The sequence below is a fragment of the Anoplophora glabripennis genome, unplaced genomic scaffold (assembly GCF_000390285.2).
Source record: "Anoplophora glabripennis isolate ALB-LARVAE unplaced genomic scaffold, Agla_2.0 scaffold335, whole genome shotgun sequence".
NCBI classification, from domain to species: Eukaryota; Metazoa; Arthropoda; class Insecta; order Coleoptera; family Cerambycidae; genus Anoplophora; species Anoplophora glabripennis.
In genome coordinates, this window is record NW_019416429.1 from 209,518 (window position 1) to 217,492 (window position 7,975).

The window sequence follows — 7,975 nt, forward strand, 5'->3', positions numbered from 1 at the left end:
CTTAATACAATTATTGTTTTTCAAATTGTTTATCTAAGAGAAGTCAGAATTCAGAAAGTTGTTATTGATAATAATCTTTCATCTTTAAGGTATACGAATAGAGATGTCCCACAAGGAAATGTGTTAGTTAGGCCCATTACTATTTTCCATTTATACAATTAATTTATTCCACTGTTTATATTACTCTGTTTTACAGTAATATGCCAACTAATATTAATATTTCGTTTCTCTGTATAAGTTAGTTTAACTGTTCAAAATTTTATTTTTCCTATATCTCTTAGTCTCTTTACCATGGTTTAATTTTGAATGAAGCCAAAACTGAATTATTTCGCTTTGGTAAGAATAATAATAGAATTATGAATGACACTAACTATGCAATAAAAATGAATAATAAATGATATTTTTGACATCTCATCTTAAATTGTTCTGGTTGTATTCTCATTTGAAGTAGTGAAATCATGTCGTGCAGTTATCGACTTCTATAGATTTGGAACTCGAAAGTTGGCTAATTATGTCAACAATTGTGGAATTTGTGTAATTGTATTAAAAATGATTACTTAAATTGAACAGCCATCATACCTGGAATGAATTTTTGGATTTGATCAAGAAAAATGAAAATCTAATAATTTACTGCAGATATCTTTATTACATTTTCTTGAATCTCTTGTTATTAATGTTGGGAGATAGCAGTATTGTTACGACACTGAAAAGAAGAAAAAAACTTTGAAATGGATTGGGTCCTGATGACACAACCAAGAGAACTGCAAGACGTAAGTACATTTCGGAAACTTGTGATGAGTTGGTAAAAGAAAGATTTTTATAAATTAGAGCATTTTAATGGCATTCTTATTAAATCGAATTGTAAAATAAGGCTATGGATGGTCATAGTTTCAATGCGACCCAATTTCTATTTGTAGATACAAGGAAGCAAACAAGTTACTTCAAAACCTCTTCAAATGTATTGGAAAGTATTTGAAAGAGAGGAGTCACAATTGGTCAACTATTCTAAATTTTGCACATGTGCTTTGGCCTGCGTGGGAATGAAGTTTATATGAAACGTTAGATTCCTTCTAACGATTCTTCCCGAAACCTCTACAATTTCCGATTTCCAAGATATAATTCACCGAAGTTGTTCGTAGGATCAGTTTCGAGGGTAATTTTTGGAGTACTCATGCACAGTCTTCAAATTACAAAGCTCATTTTAGATGCATTTAGCTTTCAATCAGTAATTGGTTTATCCACTTTAATGTTAAGAGCAGAAATATCGTTTTATGTTTCGTTGCATCATAATTTCTCATTTGCACGAACTATAGAACTGCATCTAGTATTAGTAGAACGATATTTCCAATGAGGTTTTCAACACCAGCCAGCTTGCTCCTGACCATGTTTTAAAGAAATAGGTCAGGTCAGAATTGCATCTGATTAATTATCAAATGAGTTTATAAGATGCAGAACATTAATTGTTTTTGAGTTCGTGCCAACACAGCAAAAATAAATTTTGAAATTATTTAATTGTACTTCAGAATAAGTTGGACAACTATGGACAGTACAAAAAATATGCAGCAATATTATCTAGTTTTGGATTTACTTGTTTCTCATGATATAGCTGTATAGTTATTGTTTATCGTGAAGTATTGCTATTACAGTCTAAGAAAAATTGCTGCATATAGAGACTATAAGAGCCACAAACGCTCTTCTGCGATAATTTTAGTTGATTCTGGGGCAGGTATTGTCAACATGGTAGTTGGAAATCTGCTTTAGCAGCGCAAACGTACATTGAAGACTCTATAAGAATAAATTCCAAATATAAAACAGAATATTCTTGAAAGTGGTTGAAGTTTCTGACTTAGTTGCTCCATCAGCTCCATACTTGATAAACCACTGGAAAATATATACACATAATCGGAGCTTCAGAACAAAATACGTTTTTAAAACATCACCTCGACTTCACGTCTAGAATAAACTTGAGCCACTGTAATATTGGGAACCTCAGTATGCAGTTTTCGAACAAAGAACATTATCGTAGTTGATTACACTATTCAATCTGTTTTGCTCAACAATCGGACAATTGGATGTTGCATCGACAATACTGGATTTATTAACCAATTTAGGACTTCCAATATACATAAAAAACTTTGTGCCATTAAACATAACCTATAACTACAGCCTAACTAACAAAAATACAGTTCGGTTGGTTGATGGGCCGATTGTTGGTTCGTTCATCAATCTGAGGTTGTCAGATAAAAAGTCTAGAAATGGGCCCAACTCGACCAAATCGGTACAACCATTGGACCGCGTGTAGCCTGCATAACAGCTGTATGAAAGACTTTTTTGACCTAGTCAACTAAAGTATATTTTTGACTCTTGGAAAATAAACACCTAAAACGTTAACATTTTATGAAGTTATCGAATAAATTAATATCTTTATTGTTTAGGAAAAATACCCCTACATCCCTAAGGGCCATAGAACGCCTATCTATCTAAATTTTTTTGTTTTCTTTATGGAGTTTTCATGATCTATTAAATGATAATAATATAGGAATCTTATCCAGTTTAATTTACGACGAAATATCGTCTATCATATCAAAATCAGTATCTCGTTTGGGAATGTGCGGGTTACATAAAAAAAGGAAGAAAATAACACCATCACCCTGCATCATTAGTTAAAATGAATAGTAAATATGCTGGATAAATAAAATAATAAGACAATTTCACGGTAGACATGTTGTTTAAGTGAAGCAAGTTCGATTATTGCCAGTAATATAATAGAGCTTCCCATTGTTACCGTGGCGCCCAGATATTCGATTGCTCCTAGCCCGTTCGATCCTCATCTGTGCCGATTCGAAATGTCAGCGGGGGCCCGACTCTGCCGGCCCGCTACCGTTCGTCCCTGCCCATCCAGCTACGACCATTAGTGCCTGTTTACAGAAGATAATAACTAATAGGTTATTTATTTTCAAATCTCATTATGCGTGAAATTAAATTTAAACTGTTTTAGAAACTAATTATCTCGTCTTAAAAGAGCCTCGTATGGATTCCGGGGCAGATTCATCTTCGTTACCAGCAAGCATGTATCCGTACGCACAAAAATTATTGGGGATATGTATTTACATAATTTTTCACTTATTAATTTTGATAAATTGATATTGATATAGATGACGGTGCTGATATCGTCAGTTAATAGCTTTCAGATCTCCTAAAGTATCACGGTAGGAGAAAAATCTCATATCGATGGAACAAATAAAATTTGATGTTAAGATTAGATGCAAATACGACACAATTGGGCAGCGAGGTATGTTTTGAGTTTAGTTCACTCCATAACGTAACAAAACCGGGTTACGGATACGACATAGAGACTTTTAAAGACAGTTTTGAATCTGGCTCCAGCATGAACTCATCTCTGGAGTTGCAGTCTTTGCGATGATGAAAATATAAAATTTTCGTAGAAAGCATCCACCTGATTTTGAATTTCTGATAAATTGGGTCAATTTCTAGGAAAGGCATCAAATTTCGACAAGCAATTTTGAGCTATTGGCGGTTCGTATGTTAGTTTCGTCTAATTCATTCACTGGGAATTTACCTCAAATATGAAAAGAATACGATTTTTTGTGAGCACCACGTGTACTGTCTGTAGTGCGGGCAATTTCGTCTCCTGCTCGCCGGCCTCCCTCATCATGTCAATCTCAACAGACGCTTGGGGGTGTAGACGTCGCACTGGCCGATTGTCCCCCATCGTCACCTCCGATGGGGGACAATCGGCCAGTGCGACTTACCTCACGTAAGTTTCTGGAAATGTGGGCCACCATCTAACTTATTTCTCCTTTTTCCACTCTTTTCCCTTCTTACCCTTTCCCCTTTCCCTTTTACCTTCGGGATAGCACGGTTTCTGGAAGCTGTCATCTGAGAATGTACAAAATATGTTTTTGTGGACACCTTGAGTGTAATTAGTCCTGAATCTATATCGCTTCTTTTAGGCTTTGCCTTACCTAACACTATTTTTGAGGTTTTTTGAAAATTTGGAAGTTTCCTGGAACTTATGTAGCCCTCTTGTATCCCCTGGGTCTCGTAATTGATTGTATATAATGCAATTAGAAATTTTGACTACTGAACTGCAAGATACCAGGGTCAATGTTCGATCCCATTCCTTGATCGGTCCAATGCGATGCACTCGCACATGTTTTTTCCTTATCAACAACAAAAAGTGAATAAATAAAACGTTTAACATTATAACCAATAACCTTGAGTCTATAAGTTATTAAATATTTTAAAATCGATGTTGGTGGATTTACTAGCCTGCCTGGTGAGGATTTTGACATTTTGAAATTGTCAAATGATGGATGTACGAGTATATCGATCTCGAAAAAGGAAAGGAAAGTTCAAATTTTTACCTTGAACCTGTAAGTTATTAAATGTTTTAAAAACTGATGTTTTGACAAATGACCGCTGTAGGTACTTACAGGGCAGAAAAGTACCGATGGTCTATCTGAAGTTACGTGAGAGCGATAAAGTAAGCCATAGAAATCCATGCGATAGAGAAGGATGGCTATAATGAAGGCGTCTCTTAGTCACCGCCCGTTTCGCCCTTCCACAAATAAGATCCACTTCTTATTTGTGGAAGGGCGAAATGGGTGTTGACTATTAGACGCCTTCATTATAGCCATCCTTGTCTATCACATGGATTTCTATGGCTTACTTTATCGCTCTCACCTAACTTCTGATAGACCATCGGTACTTTCCTACACTGTATATCGAACTCACTAATGTTGAATAATTTTGATAGATTCTTAAAACTGTTTTGTATTTTAATACTACGACACACAGTGTACTAAATTGATAAGTCGAGGGAGAAAATCTAAAAATTTTTGATAGGTATTAAATGAAGATAAAAGTGATAGGTCATTAGAAAAGTTGAGTAATTACCAATCAGGGAAAAATACGAGCGAAGTGAAAAATGAAAATTTGACTTTGAATTTGGGAAAAACATTATATTTGCTGCTCGAACTCTTCTCTTGAAAATTTTTTATTGATATTTCGATTTTTCATGATTTTTTCATGGTTAGTTTATAAAACATAATATGATTAATTGTGTCATGAATGTTAAATACCCGAAATATACGTTTTGTTTTCAAAAAAATCACAAAACGTACGAAGCTATTTTAGTCACACATTTATCAGGTTAAAATAGCTTTTATTGAATTTTGGACGTTAGAATCGGATTCCTTATTGAAAAATCTACAAAATGCATTTGCTAGTTTATATTAAAAAAAAATTAAAGAAGAATGCAAGTAGCAAATATAATTTTTTTCCCAAAAAAGTTTCACTTTCAAATTCAAGGTCAAGTTTTCATTTTTACACTTCGACACTTCTAATGACTTATCACCCTTGTCTTCATTTAATGACTATCAAAAATATTTAGATTATGTCCTTCGACTTATCGATTTAGTACACTGTGCGGCACAAGTCTCATATTTCAGAGTATAATTGAATGTTTATTAACAAATACGTTCCCTCCTTGTCCCGTACGTTTCCCGTCGGTAGCCATACTATCTACTTGTACAACAAACAATACCAGATTGGCCGGAAGTTCTTCTCTAGAAACTTCACTCTAGCAAGTAGGCGTGTACATTACCATCTTGATTGATTTTACAAGGGTTTGCCGGCAAGAACAACTACTTGCGCAAGTGCGCTCTCATAACATGTACACATACCACAAGATCTGAGAGCTACCCTAGCATATTTACTTGCTAATGTCTAAGATCCTTTACGAATTAGTATCGCGAATGCGCGACAATCCCGAACAACAATCTATGGGCAATGCCGTGATTTTTCGGATATTGCCAAGTTTTATGTCATAATTTCAATGGTGTTTTGTTATTGAAGAAGTTTAAAATGTAAAATAATATATAGATAGTATGTTTATTTTAAAAAAAAGTTGATAATTATTATTTGCTGGATAAAAATTTTTTAGGTAATCTTAATAATACTTGATTACCTTTTACGAAAAATTTAATAAAAGGAGATACGTCTATGAAAGCTGTATGTCTTTAAACAAACAAAAATTTCGGGATGACTAAGGCAGCAACAGATTTATTCACCATTATTTTTAATAAAATTCATTTTCATTTGAATTGTGTCATCAATAAGCAAAATTATTATTTCTTGAGATACCTACGGAAAATCCTACCTACCAGATACCATATGCATTTTTGATATAACGTCACAATAAGTTATAAAGTAATGTTTCATCATCTATTTCTTTAACAGTTACTGATGAATATCGGGATAAGATTGACAATTTTTTACTCCTTAATTAATTTTCAGTACATAATTTAAAAAAATTCTTATTAGTCTTTGGTAAATTAAAACGGATAATTAATAAATAGACATCGGAAACTTTCTGGCAGTAATCAAATACATAAATAGTAGTATATTATGCTAGTAAACGACAATATGCGTTGTAGTAGTGCTCTATGCTCACAATATACAATGCTAATAACTGCCACAAAAACACGTGCCATGCACTCGACCAAGCAAAACGTCAAACACACACAAACCACAATGAAATGCCCGGCAAAAAACCTGGATTGTTTATCGACACGCCCGGCCGACGGGGCATGCATTAGGGTGCCGTTAGATACCTATCGAATAAATTGATCGATGCCAAGCTTCAGATTCAGATACTTATTATTACGTACTACACCTACCTATATACTTTAGTTACCATCTTTTTGTTTCATACTATTATGCATATACATACTTACATACAGGGTGTCCGAAAAGTGATGCCCGTCCTTCTGGAATTTGATTAAGGGGACAACAGCAAATCAAAAATCAANTATGTTTATTAATATTTATTTTAAACGTTTTTATACATATACAAGTATGTATATACTGAATTACATTATTTTTTATATTTTTTTAGTAAAAGAAAGTATTGTTCGTTATTTAACTTTCCCTATGACCACGTGCACTTGAAATAACACGTGTTGAGTGCCGTTTTGTTGGACAAATTTACTACTGACAAAGGTGTGATGTTGACTTGAGTACATAATTTATTACTCCTTGCTTTTTTTATTAATTTTATAAAGAAAATAAAGAATCAAACATTTAAAGGAAGGGAGCAGCTTAAATATTTTTTTAAAACTCATTATTTTCCTTTACTTTAATAAAATTCTTTTCTATTCCAAAAAAATATATCTCTTGTTTTGTTTTCCACCTGAGTAATTTTTATATGTTAATAATTTTATAGCTACTTACCGGTAAATTAGTTTTTTTTAGTCAGTATAGTATGAATTGTTTGCTGTTTTTTTTGCACTAACTATGCTTAACATAATTACTCACAATTATTCATTAAAAGACAACTAAAATCGTAAAAGAAATCGTTCGATTACAGGGAAATCGGCGACTAAACCGACAGGTAGGCAGCTCGCGTGGCTGACTGACGGCGCCAATGGCTAGCAGACCGATTGTGACAGCTCTACTTATAAGTACCGAATAAGAAAATGTTTGTCAGATTGGTTCAGCATTTAAGAGACTATGGGATCTTTGAACCAGAAATTTTAAATTTTTTATCACTAAGAAGGCGTAAGGAGACATCAATCCTCTACAGGGTGTTTTTGAATGGAGTAGCATAAATGATACCAATGAATCTACATTTCAAAAGAACACGATCTGCAAAAAAATCGCCTTAGTAAAATGTTCACCCCTGAAGAGATATGGGCCATCAAAGTTTCCAAAAAAATTATGAAAATTGGCTGTAATTTGAAAACCGAACGAGGTACAAATAACAAATTTTTTACAGGTTGTTTACTAATACAGATGCGAGTTTTCAACTATTTTTCGAAAATTTTAACCCCTCGAAAGGGGTTGAAATAACCACCCCTCAAGCCATTTTTTGCCATAACTTTTATATTTCGTAAAAACTCGATATCCAAAAATACGCATTAGATAAACTGGTTCTTTTAGAAACTTTTAC